Source organism: Ictidomys tridecemlineatus, chromosome 4, assembly GCF_052094955.1.
Source record: "Ictidomys tridecemlineatus isolate mIctTri1 chromosome 4, mIctTri1.hap1, whole genome shotgun sequence".
Taxonomy (NCBI): Eukaryota; Metazoa; Chordata; class Mammalia; order Rodentia; family Sciuridae; genus Ictidomys; species Ictidomys tridecemlineatus.
The window spans coordinates 198214537-198235337 of NC_135480.1; positions in this window are offsets into that span (position 1 = coordinate 198214537).

The following is a 20801-nucleotide window of genomic DNA, read 5'->3' on the forward strand; positions in this document are numbered from 1 at the left end:
AGGCAGAGGCTGTGCTGCCTGATGGCCTAGCTGAGGCTCTTGATCCTGATCAGCTTTTGGCTGAGGTCCATTTCTTGGCCCTACCTGGCCCAGCTGTGCCTCCATCTTGCTGGTCCCTGGGAAAGGATGTGAGGGTTCTTCCAGTTTTGTTAGCCTCTTGCTGTAGGACTTTGGCCAAGCCAATGCCTCTCTGATTCTGACTTACCTTGTCTATTGTCTATGAAATTGGGCTAGTAATGTCCACAAACTGCCTGCAAGGTCAGGGGCTAGCAGAGGCACACAGGCCCAGGTGCAGAGATAGTGCTGGACCATACTGACTCCTTCTCCCATCCCCAGGGGCCTCTCACCCCTGGGTCAGGAACCACTCTCATTTCAGTGCATCAAAGGCCAAGAGCAGAGGGGTGTGGTGGCATATACCTGTAATCCCAGCAGCTCAGGAGGCTCAGCTTAGAGGCTGAGGCAGGAGGATCCTAAGTTCAAAGCCAGCCTCAGCAACTTAAGGAGTCCCTAAGAACTCAGTGAGACCCCGTCTCTAAATAAAATCCCCCCACCTTTTTTTTTTAAAGGGCTGGGGGTGTGGCTCAGTGGTTAAGCGCCCCTGAGTTCAATCCCTGGTACAAAAACAAAAAACAAAAAACAAAACAAACCAAAAATGCCAAGAGCAGGTAAATGGGTGTGAGGGGGTCTGATTCTTGAAGTCATCTGTCTGGCTGTGTCTTGCTGTGTCACAGAATCCCCCTCTGTATAGATTTGAAGTCCAGAATCCCTTCTATAAAACTTGTAAAGTCAGAGAGAATTTTCTGCTTCTAAATCTAACACAAAGCCCATCCTTTATGCTGTATAACCTCCCAGAAGGGTCCATGACCCCGAAGAGAAAATTCTTTCAGCTGGAGTCTGTGGCTCACACCTGTAATCCAGAGACTTGGGAGGCCGAGGCAGGAAGATCACAAGTTTGAGGCCCGTCTGGTCAACTTAGCAAGACCCTGTCTCAAAATAAAAAATAAAAGGGCTGGGGATGTAGCTCAGTGGTACAGCATGCTGGGTTCAATTACCACTTCCACACATACACACACACAAACACCAAAACAAACCAACCCACCCACTTCATTCACATTTTTTTTTTCAACAAAACCTATGAATACACACACCAGGTAATAAAATGAAGACCCAAAGCAGGCTCTCTTTATTAGTTCAGGTCAGTTTCAGCATCAGACCTAGGAAAAACTATTTTAGTCAGTGAAGCTTTTGAATGTCTACAGTGTGGAGGATGAGGGATTGTGGGCCTGGGGGAACTGCTACGTGGGGCTGATGTTGGGGTGAGTCAATACATGCAGGGCATTCGAACCTTGTCTGTGTGGGTCCTTCCCTTACCTAAGATCTTCCCATGGAGCCGGGCATGGTGGTGAAAGCCTGTAGTCCCAGCTCCTCTGGGGGCAGAGGCAGGAGGATCTCTTGAGCCAGGAGTTCTAGGCCAGCCTGAGCAACATAGCGAGACCCTGGCTCTAAACAAAAACCAGAATCAGGGCTGGGATGTGGCTGAGTGGTTAAGTACCCTGGGTTTAATCTTCAGTAAAAAGTAAAAAGTAAAACAAAAGAAAAGAAGAAAAAACAGATGGACACCCTTTCAATGGCTCCCATATCCGCAGGCAATTTAGTCTGGTCTCAAGGCCCTTTCTGATCTGAACCCCACTTAGCTCCCGTCTCAGGTCTCACCTCTGGTTCTCACTCCTCAAACTTCAGCATCATTCTTTTTTCTTTTTTTTTTAGTTCCTCATACCTCCCAGCCCTCCTCCCTCTGCAAGCCGTTGCACTTGCTGTGTCTCCTACCTGAAGTGCCACCTTCCCTGTCTGTGTCATCCTCCAAGGCCCCAGTCCAAGCACCTCAATCCAAGCATATATGCTGTGAAAACCGAGGTCTGGCCTCCAGCCTGTGACCTCCAGGAAGGCAGCGGCCATGTGTGTGTTCTCTGGCGCACAGTTGTTGTGGAGCGAATGATCACCCTTGCTCAGCAAGGGATTGATTTTAGCTCAGGGACTGAATGCATGTTTGTTGAATGAATAAATGAAACACAGGTTTGGAAAGAAGATTCCCTAGGGGTCCCCATCTGCACCCCAGGAGAAGATTCTTGGAATGCTTTTCCTTCCCTCCCCAAATTCCTTAAGTGATTTAAAAAAGGGGACCCAGTACATGCAGGGGGCCTCCAGGATGTCAGGGCCTGGGGGAAGTGGCAATAGAACATTAGGCAGAAACCACTTGTCCGGGGTTGGTAGAGGCCTCTGGGGCCTGGGGAGCAGGGGCAGGACAAAGGAGGCCTCTAGGGCTCTGGAGCAATTGCTATAAAATAAACTCCATAATCAGGTAAATGCGTTCGTGTAGGGGATGGTTCCCGTGCAGCTGTGGGCGTCTTCCAGCCAGCCGGAGGGGACCTGTCTAATCTCAGGGTAATGAAAATGTGGGTCTAATTAAGACAGCGGGCCAGGGCCTGGGCTGAGAGTGGAGTGGGGAAGCTGGGCCCTGGCGGCGGAATTAGAACATTTAAACTGTCAGGCTGAATCCGGGAGAGGTCTGATTACCTGGGCCATGAAGAGGCCGCTTTGGTTTGGTGTTGAATACAATTTCCTGGGGACCGGCTGTGAAGCCAAGGGCCACCTTCTCTCTCCTACCATGGGGGTTCAGCTCTGACTCTTTGACCTCCCCAGCCCCATGCCAGAGGCAGCCAAAGGAGCTGATCTCTGCCTCTCTAGCAGCCCATGTAGGGCACTCAGGGAGAATCAGGCACATGAGTCACACAGGCTGGGAATGTGTAAGGTGTGTCTACAGGTAAATGACCTAAGGGAAGTGTGTGTTGATGGGGTGGGAATGACACAGTGTAGGAGGTACATGTGGTGCAGGGACATTTGTGTGTGTGTGCACTGCCTGTGGAGTGCGTGTTTGGATGCAGGTACAAGTGACAGCATATGTGTAAAGGATATGAGGCTTACGTGCAGCTCATCTCTCAATGAGGCACGAGAGGTATGGGAGGTATGAGTATTTGGGTCGTGTGTTCATGGCCCCTGCACATGGGATCTTGCACACAGTGGGGTTGTGTGCACAGGTACTGGCTGGGGTGTTCACCAGGGTGTGTGCTGGTGTGTTCGCTCAGGGGCTGAGTATATATTGGTTGAATGAATAAACGAAACAGTTTTGGAAGGAAGAATGCTTTGCCTATTGGGCACTGTCCCCCAGCACCAGCTATGTGCCTGGCATGTGGTGGGCAGGTGATGGTTACATAGATGTTGAATGAGTTTTATGTTTATTCAATGGGTACGAGAAAGCTGTGTGATGCACATTTTAAAGATCTGAGCATATGGAATCTGTGTGTGTGTGTGTGTGTGTGTGTGTGTGTGAGAGAGAGAGAGAGAGAGAGAGAGAGAGAGAGAGAGAGAGAGAGAGAAGCCCTGTCCCACCGTGGGATCTGGCAATATGACCTCTGGAGCCAGGACCATGGAATGCTTTAAGAGGCTGTACCATGCTATCACACAGATCTGACATCTGGGCCTGGCTCTTCTGCTGACAGATAGTGTGACTGCAGGTGTCTTTTAACCTTTGGGAGACTGACTTTTCTCATCTGCAAAATAAAAATCCTAACATTTACTGAGCACTTACTATATGCCTGCTGCTGTGCTGTAGCTTATCTCATTGATGTCTCTATAACTCTATAAAATACTACTATTTTACAGATGGGGAAGCAGAAGCTCTCCACAGGCTAAATAATAGTGAAGTAGGACTCAAATCCATTGTAGTCAGACTATGGTGTGAGCTTTCAACTGCCAGAATTAATGGCAGTACCCATAGCATGGGCTTGTCTGAAGGACTCAGAATGACATAATCCACCTGCATGGTGTCTTAGCACATAGCAATAACCCAGTAAATGTCATTGCTGTTATTGGCGTATGATAGGTGCATATGGAACTTATAAAACAGCTTCAAAAGAAGGTGCAGGAGCCGGTCATGGTGGTGCATGCCTGTAATCCCAGGGACGTGGAAGAATGAGGCAGAAGGATCACAAGTTTGAGGCTAGCCTCGGCAACTTACTGAGACCTGGTTTCAAAATAAAAAGGGCCTTGGGCTTGGCTCAGTGGCAGAATGCCCCTGGATTCATTCCCCAGTAACACCTCCCCACTCTCACCACACAGAAAAGTTGTGGGAAATAAGCCTGAAACTTACTTGTGTGTGTATGAGCACAGAGGTGACACGTAATAGTGTGGACACAGATGCAGTGGGTACAGATAGAGATATGCAGAGTGGACATGGGTGCTGTATACCATGCATGTGTTTGGTCCAGTAGGTGCAGATAGATGCAGAGTGTTTCAGCATGGAATATATATGTAGGCATATTGGTGTAAACAAGGTATGCATTTGTGTAATGCTTATAATTGGGTGTATATTGCACATACTTTTGACATGTATCTATTTGTGGTTCAAGTTCTGTGCATCCTTGTTCAAATGTCACTTTCTAAAGTTAAAATACCAATAACTACCCTATTTAAAACAGCCTCACTTCCCCAGGCCATTTCCTTCTCTATTTTTCTCCATAAAAGTATCATTTACCATAACAGATAATTCTGTTCTTTAAAAGGATGTTCAGGGTTTTCTCCTCACGAGAATATAAGCGTCAGGTGGCCAAGGCCATTCCAGTGTTGTTCACTGCTGAGTTCTCAGTGTCTGGCCCAGAGCCTGGCAATTTCAGACGCCCAACCACCTTTGGCTCAATCAACAAGTGCATGTCCGCAGCATGAGTTGCAGCAATGTGGGGGCAAGTGCGCTATGTAGGCGAGACTGAAGTGCATAGCCCAGGCACGTGCATGTCACAAGGGGAGTGTGAACTACATAAACTATAAGTGTGCACAGTGGGTGCATGTACCCCGGGCGTAATGGGGTGCTCCGTGCACATTTAAATGATGAACGCGTCCCAGCTGCCGCCTCGTCATCCCTGGGTCTCCTTGGACCCTGCAACGGTGGACCTCAGAGGGCAGCGGAGGCCCCTCCCGGAGGTCTCCCGGGGCGCGACCTGGAGAGAGGGCGGGAGACCCTGCTAGGGCGTATTTCCCGGCGGCCGCAGGGCGGAGCGAGGGCCGCGACCGGCCGGGCGGGCAGGAAGCGGCGCATTGTTCGGGGGCCACGGCCCGGCAGGGAGTTCCCGGCCGCGCGGACATAAAAGGAGAAAGCAGAGCCCGCAGAGCGCGGCCGGACAGCAGCCTGGACGACCGAGGAAGCGCAGCTCCGCGCTCCGCTGACCCCTGCATCCGCTCCGGGCACGGCCCGGGAAGGAGGAGCGGCCCCGCCCTACAGCCCGCGGGACCCGGGTTCGAATCCTGGCTCGCCGCTCCCGGAGCATGCAAAGTGCCGCGAGCGGTTGGAGGCCCCTCCCGGAGAGGCGGGGCTTGCAGCGTTCCCGCCCCCAGGTCAGCTGGCCTGCCTTTGCAGCAGCCAAGCCGAGCTGAGTCCCTCGGCATCCTCGAGGGGACGCAGGCCTTGAAACCCAGGTTTGGGGGAACATTTTACCTGCTAAAGGGACTGCTCTCGTGGGACCTGAAAGACCCTCTTCTGGGCGACACTTTGCAAGCACTAACTATCATGGATGGAGAAACTGAGGGCTGGAAGGAGAGAGCCTTGCTCAAGATCATCAGTAATAAAAAGCACTGTCATGTAGAAAATTTCCAAACTTAGGGGCTTTCTTCCTGAGCTTGGAAGTGTGGCGGTTTTTTTGGTTGTGGGTTGTAGACAACAACCAGGGCTAACCCGCTTGTGCTCATTACTCCAATCCTCACTCTGGGCAAGTGGGCATGAGTCATTTGAGACCCAGGGAGGGGAGTGTGTCCCCTAAAGAGGCTGAGGAACCACAGCTTGCTCCTGGTCTGTTCTATAAGCTTGCATGATGATTTTGCGCAGGGATATATTTAAGATCTAGACAAGGCAGGGAAAAGTAAGCGGTTAGCAACTCCACTTCGTCCCAACCCTGAGCTCTGCCCTCTTGGACCACTTTGCCTCATTGTGGGAAAAAGGCAGGAAAAGAAAAGGTTGATCTTCAGAGTTTCCCAGGGGGCCTGGAGAGGTCAGGGGAGTTGCACTAGGTCACAGAGCAAAATGGCTGTGAATCAGACCCGCTTTGTCTCCACTCACAGTGCAACCTGTCCTTCTGGGCATATCCTTCCCGCGTCCTGAAATATTGGGGACCTGTCCAGAGGTGACCTCATCGGCTGCACCAGGAGATTCTGATTATGGAGAATGGCCTCCCCTCCACTCCTGCCCACCCCCAGCCCAGGAACCCTACACCGGGGGTGGAGTGGGGGGTAATTGAGATCAGATGCAGCGGTGACCCACGGAATGCTCCCCAGGAACCTGGAAGCATTTATTGTCTGGAAGAGAATCCAGGGCCCTCTTGCAGCAGCCGCAGCCGCAGCCGCGTTCCCTCCCTCAGTGTCCCCTCCCCAAGTGACGGAAGGTGGATGGGCCCTGAGGAGGCTCTGGTGGTGCCCGGGGTTGAAGCAGCGGCCTTGATGAATACGACTGCTGAAAGCGCCTTCCTGGCTTCCTCCTTCCTGGGGATATGGTTACAGGGGCCAGACTTCCTGCCAGCCGCCAGCCTTCTCCGCCTTAGTGTGGATCTGCAGCTCGCAGGCAGGCCGCTCTGCCCCTGCCCCTTGCCTTGCAGCTGGCCCCATCTCATTCAGAGCTCAGCTCAAATGTCACCTCCACAGGGAGGCCCTCCCTGACCACCCTATATGAACTAGCCCACCTACGGACAGCCCCTCCTGCTCAGCCCATTTCATTTTCTTCATTTCACTTATCTCGAGCTGTTCGGCTCATTTATTTTCTTATAATAATGTTTATTTTCTCGCATCAAGAATCTGAGCCCTGGGATATCATAGGGCCTGGAACGCTGCCTGGTACATAATAGGTGCTCAGTAAATACTGACTGAATGATTATAACCATGAATGAACTCCCACCTTTGACCTCTGAACGTGGAACTTGACCTTGAATCTCTCTGGTGAGAGCTTTGCTATCCCTGATCTCCAGTTTGTCCTGCTTTCACATTTTTAGTGTAAAACTCTAGTTTCCAACACTTACTCTCCTGCCTGTGTTTGAGTGCCTCTGGCTCTCATCTCGTCTCTCCAGGCTGACCTCTGACCTCATGTCTCGGAGGCCTCTTCTTTCCAGTCTCTGCTGTGTGAACTCTGGGTAAGTTTCTTGCTCTTCCTGAGCTAGGAGCATTCTTCAAACAAAAGTGTACCCGGGAAGCCCAGTACATAAGACAAATTAAAGTGTGAAATGGTGGGAGGGGGCCCCATTCCTGGGTGCCTGGTGTTTCCCATGTCCTCTTGTCCCAAAGATACCTTTGCAGGTCCCTAAGCTTTGGAGAACATAGTTTGAAAACTCTGTTAGAGGATTTACCCATCTTTTTTTTCAGTGCTGTAATTCCTCAAGCTCCTACATTTTTTTTTTTTTTTTTTTTTTTTTTTGGTGCTGGGGATTGAACCCAGGTCCTTGTGCATACGAGGCAAGCATTCTACCAACTGAGCTGTATCCCCAGCCCATGGTGGAGAGTGGTGTCTAGTCTGTCCATGTGTCCATTCATTTACTCATTTATCAGACATCATGGACCCACATGTGAGTGCTTTGTGCTAGTCCCTGCTCTCCAATTTCTTGTGTGATGTTTGTTCCCTCTCCTCATCCAACAAGCAGTCTGGAAGCACAGTTTGCATGGCGCGGGCGTGAAGTCTCAGGGGCCTTGGGCAGGGTGCCTGCCGGCCAAGCACCTTTGTGTGACTTGGCTGAGTTCCATTGTTTTGGGAGGATGCAGCACTGCTGGGACTCAGCTTGATCAGCAGAAAGTGACCTTGAGTGAAGAAGAGGGTGACCATCTTCTTGGCTGGATTTCAGTCCTCGTGTGTGGTGCAGACTCCCGGGGTTGGCTTCCTTGGTGTGACTGGTGTTTGTTTTAATGTCCCACTGTCATTGTCTTGAGACACTAATACGTGAACAAGGGACATCAGGTTTTCATTTTGCACTGGGCCCCATGTGTGCCCAGGGAGCCTGGTCAGGCAGAGGCCAGTCTATCAGCTCCCTGCTGGGTGAGCTGGATACACTCTGCTGTGCTGGGGAATCTGCCATGTCCCCACCCTGGGGGCACACAGAATCAGGGGGGAGGGAGGTGATGTCTCCTTGTTGGAAGTGCCTGGCCACAGCAGGAGCTTGGTGCTGCTGGAGAACTCAAGTGCCATGGCAGTGGGGGGTGGGGGAGGGAGGAGGTCACAGGGGACCTGACATTAAGGGACTAATCAAGAGGAAAGGGAGAGGGCATTGCAGGGTGGGTATAGATGGCAAGGTCTAGAGAGAACGGGATGAACAGCATGAGGGGAGATGACAGGGGTCTGGATTTTATCCTGCGTGTGAGTTTGGAAGGGTTCCCAGCAGAGCAGAGTAGCCGTATACCCGTTCTCCCTTTTATACATAGGGTAGCGTTGGGGTGTGGTTCTTAGGATTTTGTTTGTAAAAAAAAAAAGCTTCTGCCTCTAAAAATATGCTTAAAATCCACAGCTATCAGAGGTAGGAAGCCAGGGAAGGAATTAAATCTCTCAAACAGGAGTGGCAGAGGGGCAGGCTCTTGCTGCTGCTAGGTCCCAGGCAGCATTTAGAACCCAGGACTCCCGCCTCTTCAGTCGAGCTCTGTGGACTCTGTACTTGCAGGAACTTGCCTTCTCAGGCCTCTGCTGTGACCCCCATTCCAGTTTCTGTGTTCCCCTGGTGGATCTGCATCCCCGGCAGACAGAAGCTCTCTTCTCCCTCCATCCAGTCCACCAGGTCTACCTTAGAAAAAGGTGGCCTATGCTGCCATCTCGTGGTCACTCAACAGAATTGTCCTGCTAACTGAAGGTCTACTGAAGGGATCGCAAGCTTTGGGTTGGAGAAGCCCTATTCTGGGGCATTGACCTTTTGAGGACTCTGGGACCATTAATGACCCACCCCCAATCCGTTTTTTCTTCTGTCTTTCTGGATAATAGGGTCTTAGCACCCTAATTGTCTAATTCATAACCTGGGTTTAAATCTTGGCTCCTTGATGTCCTGAATCCAGTCTGTCCCAAGTCCTGTCCTGTCCACTTTTTAGGCAGATCTACTCTCCATCCCTAAGACCAGCTTGGCTCTAGCCATATCTTGACCTTAATATGATGTGCCGCAGTAACTTCCCATTTGTCTTCCTCCTGTTTGGGCCTGTCAACAATCCACTCTCCACGTTGTATCCAAGGAACCTGGCTGAAATCCGCAGATACCCAATAGCCCTTGCTTAAAACCAGCAAGGGGTCCCTCTGCCCCCAGGACAAAGCTCAGCCTCTTTGCCAGGAAACCTCTCTGGGAGCCTTACCTCCCAGCTCGTCTCTCACAGGTCCCCTCCTTAACACAGTGGTTACGGCCCAGACTCTAGGGCCTGACTGCCAGCTTTCAGACCTCACCTTTGTCATTTGATAACTGTGTGATCCCAGTCAGGTTATGTAACTCACTCTCTCAATCTAGAAAACAGGATTAATGACAACAACCTTCTTAGGGAGTTACTATGAACAGCCAATAAAATGGCATATAAGAAGCTGTGCTACCTGGGGACGTGATACCCAAATCACCCTCAGGACACACAACTCCCAGAAGGCTGTTGTATTCTGGGTTACTGCTTATTATAGGGAAGATACACATTCAGACAGGCAGAGTCCCAGAGGCTCCTTCCAGACAGAATTCCATTGTCCTCTGCCTGTGGAATCAGGGATCATCATTCTGCTAGTGTTGACCATAAGTCTGGGGTGTTGCCAAGCGCAGAAGCTCTCCTGAGCCTCGCTGTTCAGTTCCCACCTGGTGGGCATGGCTGATTCCTTGTTAGGCTGATTGTTCATGAGGTCCATCTCTCTCCAGTTTGACTGACATAGCAGGATCCAAAGCCCATGCCTAAGGTCACAGTTTTGGTCTTTGGGGCATGGCCAGCCCCCACCTGAGACTTTACAGGTGTGGCCAGCCCATTCTAATCACATCTATTAATCTATCTAGTACGACCCACGGGGCCCCAGGAAAACAAAGTGTCTCCTATCAGGCATAACATTCAAAATGCCCAAAGATGACTTCCAGGAAGCCCAGAGAAAAGCCAGGCATTCTTTTAGGGCAAGACCAATTTCATAACTACACAGAAGTCTTTAGAACGCTGCCCAGCTTCTCCTGAGTGTTGTCAGAGTACTGGTTGTTATGTATTCGTTGCACCTGCTCCCTCCTCACAGTGCCCCTCTGCCTCTGGGCCTTTGCATATGGCATTCTCTCTGGGAAGAGTACAGTTTCTCCCGGGAGATCCTTGGAACTGAGTTAGGTGCACTGTCTCCCTTTGACCCAGGACTTATCCTAAAGTCATAACCTGCTCAGTGGTGAATGCTTGCCTCCTCATCAGAGCATGGATACTCTGGGACCTGAGGAGGACCTGTCTTATTCTCTGCCATCCCCAGTACAATCCCCAGCATTAGGGAGCTGGTTATTCAGTGTTGAATTCCCCACTAAAGGACAGAATTTAAAAACTGGATTAGACCCAGAGAAAGGATCTGGAAATAAGTAGTACAAATCCAGTGAAGAGCTGTGGCCGGAACTGGGGAACAGCCTCGACCTCCTAATAATATTAATCATTGACTGGGATTAGCCAGATCCCACGTGGCACGCCACGCTTGCCCACGCTGTTTCTTTGCTTGGACAAGTGGCTGGCCCAGGGTCACACAGCTACTAAGGGCTGAGGCGGGACTCAGGCCTCTTGGAGGAACTCACACCCACACTTCTGGAATTGATGCTGCCAGGGACCGTGATCCCAGCCTGCCTGTCACTGATGGGCCATTAGGCAGAGAAGGTGACCTGGGCCATGGGTTCCTGAGGCAGCAACAGGGCCAGCCAGAGGCCAGGGAAGTAGATTTCAATTTCTGTTGTCCCAAGACCTTTTAAGAATGGGGACTGTCTGGTGGGGAGGGAGTCAATGAGCCCCGACCTTACAGGTCTGCCACAGGATGGGGACCTGTTGTGTCCCCAAGTCCAGATGTAGCTGAGCACAAGGAAGTAGGGTGGAGATCCCCCTTCCCTGCCTGCCCCATCTCAGCTGGGCCCAGGCTGAGGGGAGGAAGGGGGTGCTGGGGAAAGGGGAAGGAAGACCCGAGCAGCCGGGGTCACTGGAGGGGCAGGGGGAGGAGGGGAGGAGGGCAGGAGCTTCCTAAGTTTCTGGGAGGAACTGGGATTTGGGGTCACTCTCAGGCTAAGCTCTGGGATCTGAGAAACAGGGCCAATCAGGGGCAGGGGTCGGGGTTTCTGAATTGAACTCCTTGGGCAGATGGGGCAGACATCAGGGCTTCCAACAAGCTCCGTCTTAAGAGTCTTCTAGGGAAGAACCCAGGTCCAAAGGCCAGGAGTCCTGGATTCCAGTTTCTCAGCTATGTGTCTTTGGGCAAGCTCTGACTCTCTCTGGGCATCAGTCTCCTGATCTGTTGAATGGAGGTTTGGGTTCAGTGACTTAAGACCCCTTCTAGAATCAGGAAGCAAATGGCTCAGGGCAGGGTAGAGAGGGAAATGGACACGAGGTCCAGATGGATCCTGGTGGTGTCTGTCCAACGCCTTTGAGCCTGGTTCCTCCTCACCCCACTCCCGCCTCTCCTCTGCCGCCACACAGCCCGCAGCCTTCTCTTCTCCTTTTCTATTTTCGGACACCCCAGGGTTCTGAGGAAGACCCAGCGGCGCCTGCCCAGGAGCTCTGAGCTGCTGACAGAGGTGCCTCCAGAGCTGGAGGGGGTGCAGTCGGCTGTGCAGCATCTGGGGCGCAAGAGAGGATCAGAAAGAGCCCCACTCTGCGCTGGGGAGGGGCCGGGTGGGCACCACAGGAGCTGTGAGAGATACCCGGCCTGGCTCTGGCCCAGCCCCCAGGGGACACTGCTTCCTGCTGGAGTGACTGCCCGGGAGGCTGGCAGAGGGTGGGGCAGGGAGGAATGCAGTCCTGGCCCTCAGCCTGCAGACTCACCCTGACCAGGACAGTCTTGGGGGCTGTTCCTGGCTGGGCGGGAGCCTGTGGCCAAGGGCTCAGTGGCTTACTGATTCCGTCTGTTAAAACTCTAGCCCTGTCCTTCACAGGGAGCTGTCGTGGGTGCCTGAGGCCAAACACCTGTTGCCTCCACTCCTCTGGCCTGGGAGGGCTCCTGGCTGCTCTCAGAACCGTGTCTGGGCTTTGACCAGAAGTGGGTGACTGTCACCGAAGGGCCCCTGAATGCTTCCTGTCTTCTTTCCTGTCCACCCTCCAGAGAACACACTTTATGAGATAAAGAGAGAGAGGGAGGGAAATAGAGATAAGGAGATCCAGGGCCCTGTTCTGAGCTGTGTGGCAAGGCTGATGTTGTTCCATTCACAGACATGGCTTTGGTGGCAAGCACTGTAGTTCTGCCACTCCCCGTCCAGCAGGCTGGTACCCAGTTTCCCTCAGTTCAGAGTCTGGGGTCTCCAAAGTCAGGGTCTCACTTTTATTCCACGAACTCCCAAATGGCCACGGGTAACCCCCTTTCAGTCTGTGGGTCTGTTTCCTCATCCATAAAAACAGAAGATGGGCTTAAATTTCCTTCCGGCTCTAGCGTGCGTGATGCGGATCTCCTGGCTGGGGCTCCAGCGTGAGCTCCTGGGTTCAGGAGGCCTCGGGCCTCGTTAGCAGCCTCTAAGTGGTTCTCAGGCAGCCTGGGGTGTAATGATGTTCCCCTGGTGGGGAAGGATGGAGGGAAGGGAAGGACGGAGGCTTCTTTGTTCAGGAGAAACAGCTCCTCAGCCAAAGCTTGGAACATGGAGCAGATTGTGCCAGAAATAAAGACGGGGACAGGAAGGGAAGAGAAGAGTCAGTTTGAAAGAGATGTTGATATAAAGATACTGAAAGAGGAAGAGAGGGCCCAAGACAGAGATGAAAACACAGGACACACAGAGACAGACGCAGAGATAATGGGGGAGGGGAGGGGAAAGAGAGACCAAGGCTGAGTTAAAGGTAGGAAAAGAAGAAAAGGAGGACAGAGAAGGCAGGACAAAGTGGATGGGGCAGAGGATAAGGGACAGAGCGTTCAGTTCTCTGTGGGTAAAGCCAGACTCTACTTTCCCCTGCCAGGTGCCCAAGTCAGGTTGTCTCTCTCGTGTTCATGAAACCTCCTTTGGGGTTGGATCTCTATTACCCTCTAATCTCTTATCTCCTGCAGATCTTGCCTCCCTGGGGGGAGTGAGAGGTGAGAGTCCTCACAGGCCTAAGGGTTCACGCCTGAGGTCTTCATTAAAGGGTACTGGTAAGTGGTAAAGTCAAGGTTGAACTGTATGGGAATACGGTCAAGGTGGGGAGAAGAGCACAGATGTGGAAAGTCCAAGGAAACATGTCTTCACCTTTCTTTAGATTAGTCATTGACTCTGTGTCTCCCTATTTAGGGGCAGATATGTAAGTGAGGAGAGGAAAGTATTTAGGTTGGAATGAAGACAGATTCAAAGGGACAGCTGAGCCGGGTAAGGATGGGTTTGCATTGAATTACGCAGTGCTGGGTTGAGTGTAGTTGGTTTGGTTAGAGCAGAGTTGTGTTGTGTCGTGCTGGGCTGACTGGGCTGAATGAAGTGTAGTTTGGTTGAATAAATGAAGTTGGATTGGGGATTTGGTTGAGTGGAGATGAGTTAAGTTGGTGTGACCTGCGTTCACTTAAGCTGTGTAAGGATGAGTTGGGTTGGGTTGGGTTGGGTTGGGTTGAATGGAATACATTGATCTAAGTTGACTTGAGTTGAATTTCAGAGAGTGGAAATGGGTTCATCCAGTTGAACGAGGCTGGGCTGGTCTGGATAAGAAAGTGAAAAGACTCCAAGCAGACAAGAGTAAAGAGGAGTGCAGCTCCAGGAGAACCACGTCACAGGAAGTTGAAGTGAGATCCCAGGAAGGAGAGACCAGGCGAGGGAGATGTCCATGGCTGAGATCAAAGCAGACCTGTGAACCTGAGCTGTTTGCCATATAAATGATCCATCTCAACGTTACTCTCCGTTGGTAATGGAGGCTCACAACTCTGACTTGCATCCTGAGATGGAAAGAAGGGAATCGGAAACTCATTGCATGTGTGTGTGCTCACATGTGTGTTATTTATTATGTGTGCAATTTGAACAAATATTGAGAGTGATTCCTAAATGCCTCCTAGCTAGGGCCTGTACTAGTTGAGATCAGAATTCCCATGGAATCTTCACTCCCCCAGAAAGGAAATTCTGTTTGGGTGAATTCCTGGTAAAGAAGATTTTTGAAGGAGAATGAAAGGGAGAACAGATGTCAGGTCTCCCCTCCTCATCTTCTAACCCAACTCTTGGGTGGGAGCCTTTGGAGAAAAGGAAGGCTAGGCGTTTTTATATGCATTGTTGTGTTAAGTCCTTAAAAAATGCTTCCTCTTTATAGTAGAGCATCTATGACCTAAGGAATTCAAGCACCAGTGCCAGTGTCAACAGCTGGTGTAAGGTAAACCCAGGTAGGTATGTTCTTGGATGCCAAGAGAATGGGAGAAGACCAAAAGACACCAGTGGGGGCAAAGGAGGTGAGAGGGAGTGAAGAATCTGGGGGAAAGGATGGATCGGGAGGGAGAGAGTGACCATCAGAGGAGACTGAAGGGAAGGCAAGGTGGACTGCAGGGTTGGAGAAGAGGTGAGAACTCAAGAGTGGGAAGCCCAGAGAGGCCAGGCTAATGGAGGCCTAAAAATGGAACCCAGAGCCTCAGCTAGGCAGCGGCAAGGCCAGGCTCTGGTTAATGGCCCTGTAGCATTTGGAAATTGGGATCCTTCTGGAGATCTGGACAGGTGAGTCCTTGTAAGGTTCCCAAGGCTCTTCCCTTATGCTTTGTCCTCTGTTCCTGAGGCTCACCCCCTTGTCTGAGAACTCCTTGAGAGAAGAGGTGTCCAGTGGCCTGTCTGGAGGCTGGCCAAGATGCCATCTTGTGAGTGTAGGAAGGGTGCAGTAGAACAGAAAGGAATTGCAGAGCGGTGAGGTCATTCATATGTGCTGTGTGTTGGGTGTCCAAGGAGAGATCCGGTTCCTGTCCAGAGGGTGGCCTGAGGGAGGGGTAGAGTTTTGGGGTCTGGGATGCCCACAGAGCCAGTGCTCTTCTCTTCCAAGAGTGGGTGGCTATGGGCAGGCAGCTGATCAGAGCTTGCTCACCACTCAGTTCTTTCTTGTGGTCCTGTGGTCCTGGTGAGATGGCTGGGCTTCCTTCCCCAGCCTCAGTGACTCACACACACCCCACTTCCCACTGGGCTGCCCCATATTGGATGGAGGGAAGACCGGCTCCTCACAGCTGTGGGGTCAGGATGGACCCTTCTTGCCAGGGGATCTGAGAGGTTGATCTCTTTGCAGCTCTTGAACACACCTGTTCACTCACCATTGACTTACAAAATGTATATTTGCAAAGGATGGAAAATGCAGAGAAGTCAGTCTAAAATTCTGAAGCAGTTAAGTAAACAGAAGACCCTTGCTGTGTCGACTCACCTCTCTTTGCCTGAGTTTGGTCATCTGTGCAATGAGCACAATGTGCTCTTATAGGTAATGAAGAAGATTAAGTGAAATAACAAACAGAAAAGTGTGTGTACACTATAATGAAGATCCTAGAGCTTACAAACACACACACACACACACACACACACGTGCACACAAGCACATATACAACGGTCACTCATTCAACTGCTTATTTTTTCAAAAGATGCTGATGCACAGTGCTTATTTCGCATCAGGTAGCGTCCTAAGCATTCATTCTACGGGAATTGACCCATTTAATCCCCTCAACAATGCTACAGGAATAACGCAAGCATTGCTTCCATTTTGCAGTCATGGAAACAGAGGAAAAGAAGGGTCAAATGACTTGCTTAATGCCATATAGCTAGTAAGTGGTAGAGTTGGCATTTGTACTAGTCCTGTTTTGCTCCAGAGTTTTTCATTCATTTGCTCAGCAAACATTTATCAAATGCTTTCTCAATGTCAGGTCTTGGGCCCACAGAAAGGAGCCAGACTTGCTTTGGGTGGTGGTTGTGGTTCTTCTCTGGAGGCAGAAGTATCTTCCTGGGCTTGAGGTTGGATATGAAGGGCAGCAATATTTGGTTGTCGCTGTGACTGAGCTTACTCTGGGCCAGCTAGACTTTCTATCCTATGCAGGACCGTCCTTCACAAAATGTCAGTAGCACCCCATTGAGAAAACATTCAAACAAAGGTTACAGGCTTTGGACTCATTCTAGACCTGGCTTGAGTCCTAGCCCTTCCATTCCAAGACTGTGTGACTAGGGCACATGGCTTCACCTCTCTGAGCTTCAGCTCCCACCTCTGAAAAACATGGTTGGAGACACTATGTCTGTGTAGGGCCCAGCGGTACCCAGCATGCCTTGGTTGCTCAGCAAACACGAATGTCTTTTCCTGCTCGAGCAAATGGCAGGAAGTACAAGAGCAGTTCAAACATGGCTCCCAGCATCCCGGCAGAGGAAAATGCTCCAGGAGACTGAAGCAGACTGGACTCTGGGGAGCTCCCACCCACATGGACCTTCTCTTTTCTCTCCATCCAGACCTAAGAGCAAAAGTCAGTAAACTTCCCCTATCCATCAGCTCTGAGGCTGCAGGAAAAGCCATAAGTTTCTGAGCTCTGCTTTTCTTATCTGTCCAGTGGAGAAAGAGAGTTCAGTGAACATCAGTTGTTCCTGCCTGCTCTGCACCCTTTCCTGCCTCTTTTGATAACTGTACCCAGTTTTCTTTTGGGGAGCATCCGGCTCCCCTTCTCAGTCCCGTGGGCACATATTCTAGGACTAACAGTATCAGGACATTCTATCTTCCTGGTCACAGCAATTGGTTCAAGGATGGGCATTTTAAGTGTCGCAGGAACTTTTCTTGAGGCTGCCAGAAAAAAGTATTCTATTCTCAAAGGGCACTGGGGCCGGAGGACAGTATAGACCTGGAGATGTCTGAGTCCTTATTCATGGCACTGTGGGAGAACCCAAAGGGAAAGAGGGGTGAGAAGAGCGCCAGGGGAAGCTGGTACCTGGATCAGCCACACCTGTCTCCAGATTTTCAGTTTGAGAGACTACTCTTTCTATTCTTTTGTCAAAATCAGAGTCTGGTGTTTGTCACTTGTATTGGAAAACATCTGACTTATTTAGGGGGTACCTATTCATAGGTGAAAACATATGAAAAGTTGCTGAGTAGATCAAAGGAGAAAATGAAGTAAGTAGGATGTTTTTCCAAGCTGTACATGGCTAAATGGCAGTAAGTTATTAACAAGGCCCTAAACAGGGACATGTATTCAATGCATGGGGTGAGTCAGACCATTTCTATCTGAAATGCTCCCGACAACAGAATTGTACAGCCCTTGCCTAAGAACTGAAGAGCTGTTTGGAAGTATAAATTCCTGCCTTCTAAATTTCAATTTGCAGGGTGCAGGCTTTAAGGAATGAGGTGCTTTTTGCATCAGGCACAACTGATTCTTATACAGTTTGTTACAAGGTTGCTCATTTTGTAGGAGGCCATAGGACACAGAGCAGAGATATCTTGTTTTGCTCGGAGTCTGATTCTGTCACCTGCCTGGGCCTGGATTAGATTTTCTCTTGGGAACTCTTTGGCTGAGACTCACTAGGGTCCTGCAATTCCCAGACCTCCTTCTGGGACAGGAAAAGGCTGCTCATCTTGAAGTCTGAAGCATCTATTTGTTCCTGAATTTTTCCGAGAAGCTACACATCAGAACCACAGTCCATACCAGAGACTCTTGTTAGAGTCTGGTGGATACTGATGGCTGACTGTCCCCATCTCCATTTCCAACTCCTTATCCCTTGCCTGCTGTCCTCCAAATTCCATTTCCCAACCTCCTTTGCCTCTGGATGAGGCCATGTGACACAATTCTGGTGAAAGAGATGTACCTTGTAACCTGCAGAGCTGCCTGTTCCCTCCCCACCCCTTCCTGCTTGGAACAGGGTCGATGTACGAGGATGCATCACAGCACATTCTGGGATGGTGGAGCACAAAGATGGAAGGAGCCTGGATCCCTGAAGGCATGACTGTGCTGCTTACCTCTGCACTGTCACTTGAGGAAAAGAGTCCCCTCTCCCTTCTTGGGTTTAAACCTCTATGTTTGGGAGTTTTGTTACATGCAACCGAATGCATTCTTTTTTTTTTTTGGCAGTGCTGGGGATCCAGTCCATGGCCTTGTGCATGTTAGGTGAGCACTCTGCCACTGGGCCAAACCCCCCAGCTCCCAGATGCGTTCCTGACACAGAAAGCTAGCACTTGCCTGCAACCATCTTCTCTTAAATTCTTTCTAGGGGTCGAGAACATTTCCTGCCCTCACACCTCAGAAGACCACAATGACAGAATTAATTACATAATTCTTAATTACAATTATTCCAACAGTAATGATCACTTCCTCAATGCCTCCTGACAACTAGGAACTAGATTAAGTGAATCTTATCCTCACAATCATCTACTGTTATTATCCTCATTCTCAGGTGATGAAACTGAGGCTCAGAAATGACAAATAGCTCGTTTCAAGCCACTCAGCTGGAACGCTGAATCTGCGCTCTGAACCTATGTCTGCCTGACTCCAGAATCTGCTCTTCACCTAGAGCAGTAGTTCAACAGACTGATCTAACAAGTAGGGAAACTGAGGTCCAGGAGGGAGAGTAACTTGACAAAAGCCATACGGTGACTTCAGGGGGTCCTGCTACAAGAAGTGAGGCCTTCTGGGTCTATGTTCCAGGGCTCTTCTGTGACAACCTGCTGCTTATCAAATGATGGGACTTGAAGTCCAGGCTGACGTCTGGGGGCTGCTGGGAGCTTCTGAAGGTTCTAAGCAGAGTTAGGAGAGTATTCCACCTGCTGAAGGAGGGCCGTGGAAAGCTTTTCTTCCTTTAACTATGGCAGAAGGAGAGGGCGGAAGGGACTGACATTTTACAACCCCAGTAACCTCTTGAGCAATTACTGTTCCTTAGCCAGACAGTTGCTCTCTCCCTGGGCTCCTCCGTCATAGGCAGCTGGGCCTCCTGATCCCAGGAGCTGATGTCTGATGCTCTGCAGATTACTCTGATGGCGGGGAGTGGGAGGATACCAGTGGCATGAGCACTCAGCCACCCTGTGCCAATCCAATGGCGACAGCTGCCTAGTGTTGAGATCTGTAGGACAGGGGACCCTTCGGTGGAAACTCCCCAGATGAGCTTGGGGACTCTCCACTTTCCAACATCTCACTTGTTTATCTTTCTTCTTGGCCTGCTGTCTCCAGGATTTGAGTGTTTGTTTTAAAGACACAGGACTGAAGATCCAAGAGAACCAGCCACGGGGTGTAGCAGGTAGTTGATTAAGCTTGTAATGTTGAAATCAAACAGATCAGGGCTCAAATCCCATCTCCACCACCTAATAGCCTGTGGCTTTTAGCAAGTCAGTTGGTTTTCCTGTTTATATCAATAGGAACCAGAAGAAAAGCTACCTCATGGGACTGAGGTAGATGATGTACCCCAAAGCCTCAGTATCTTGAGTGCTGTCTAGAAAGCGGTCCAGCTGTAAGCCACTCCCTCTGCATGATCTGGGGAAATCTTTGAGGCCTGAGTTTTCCCTTTCACATAAACTAGCATGGAGACTAAGCAGGTAAAGAGAAATTTCCATGGAACCTTCCTGCTCAGGAAGGGAAAGTAGGGGAGAGGCAGTAAAGAACGCACACTGAGCTCCCACTGACAGCTGGGGATGCTCATACAGACTATCTCATGTCATCCTCACAATGACCCCTTATGAAGACAGAATCATTAACCCCACTTTACAGATGGGGAAGCTGAGGCCCACAAAGGGCAGTTGGTTGGCTGTTGAGTGAGAGCTGGGGATGGGGGCTTGGGGCTGGAATTTGAAGAGTTGTTGGGTTGATTCCAGAGCGTTGCTGCCTGACTGTGAACCTGCCCATAGAGGTGGGGCTGGGTGGGGCCGGGTCCCTGAGTGATTCAGTTAGGAGTCAGCTCTGGATTTCTAAACAGTGGGTGGTGCCCAGCAGCAGTAGGCAGGGGGATTGCAGAGACAGAAACCTCACCTTTTGTTACCAATGGGGTATAGGGAAGGGGTTCCTGCTGACTTGACTGGGAGGAGCTCAGGGCCTGGGCTGAGCTCAACCTGTGAGACTCTTGGAACTGCTGATCAATGTGCCCAACTGAGGAAGACAGAGTCACCGAGGCAGGCACCGACACTTTCAAAGGTTGTCACAGTAGAAGGATGGGTTGGTAGTCACCTGGATGAACCGGCCCTGGACCCCTCTCTCACTTACAGAAGGTCTACATTTAATGATTTGCCAGAGCAACAGCATCACTGGAGGTTTCTATCTGCAGATATTGTACTTGGCCTTGGCCTGTAGAATGACCAAGACACTCAGAATCCAGTAAGGAGGAGAGAGGGGTGACCCAGGCAGCCCTGCTGTGACTGGGGAAGGCACAGGAGCTGCCTAAGGGAGAGAACAGGGGGAGGAATTTCAGAGGAAGCTTTCCAAAGCCACTGGAGCAGACCGGAGAACTCACCATTGTAGGCTCAGCAAACCTCCTGACCATTCAGGCTGTAGGGTTTGGAGCAGAGGGGCTGGGAAAGGCGACCTTGTGTGGTGGCCCCTCTCCCAGGGCTGGGACAAGGGCAAGCTCAGACATCTCCCCTGTGAATTCAGCTGCATGCTGGACCCCTCCCATAAGGTGCACCAAATCCAGACTCCATCTAGCCCAGCTGACTCCCATTCCTTCTCCAAG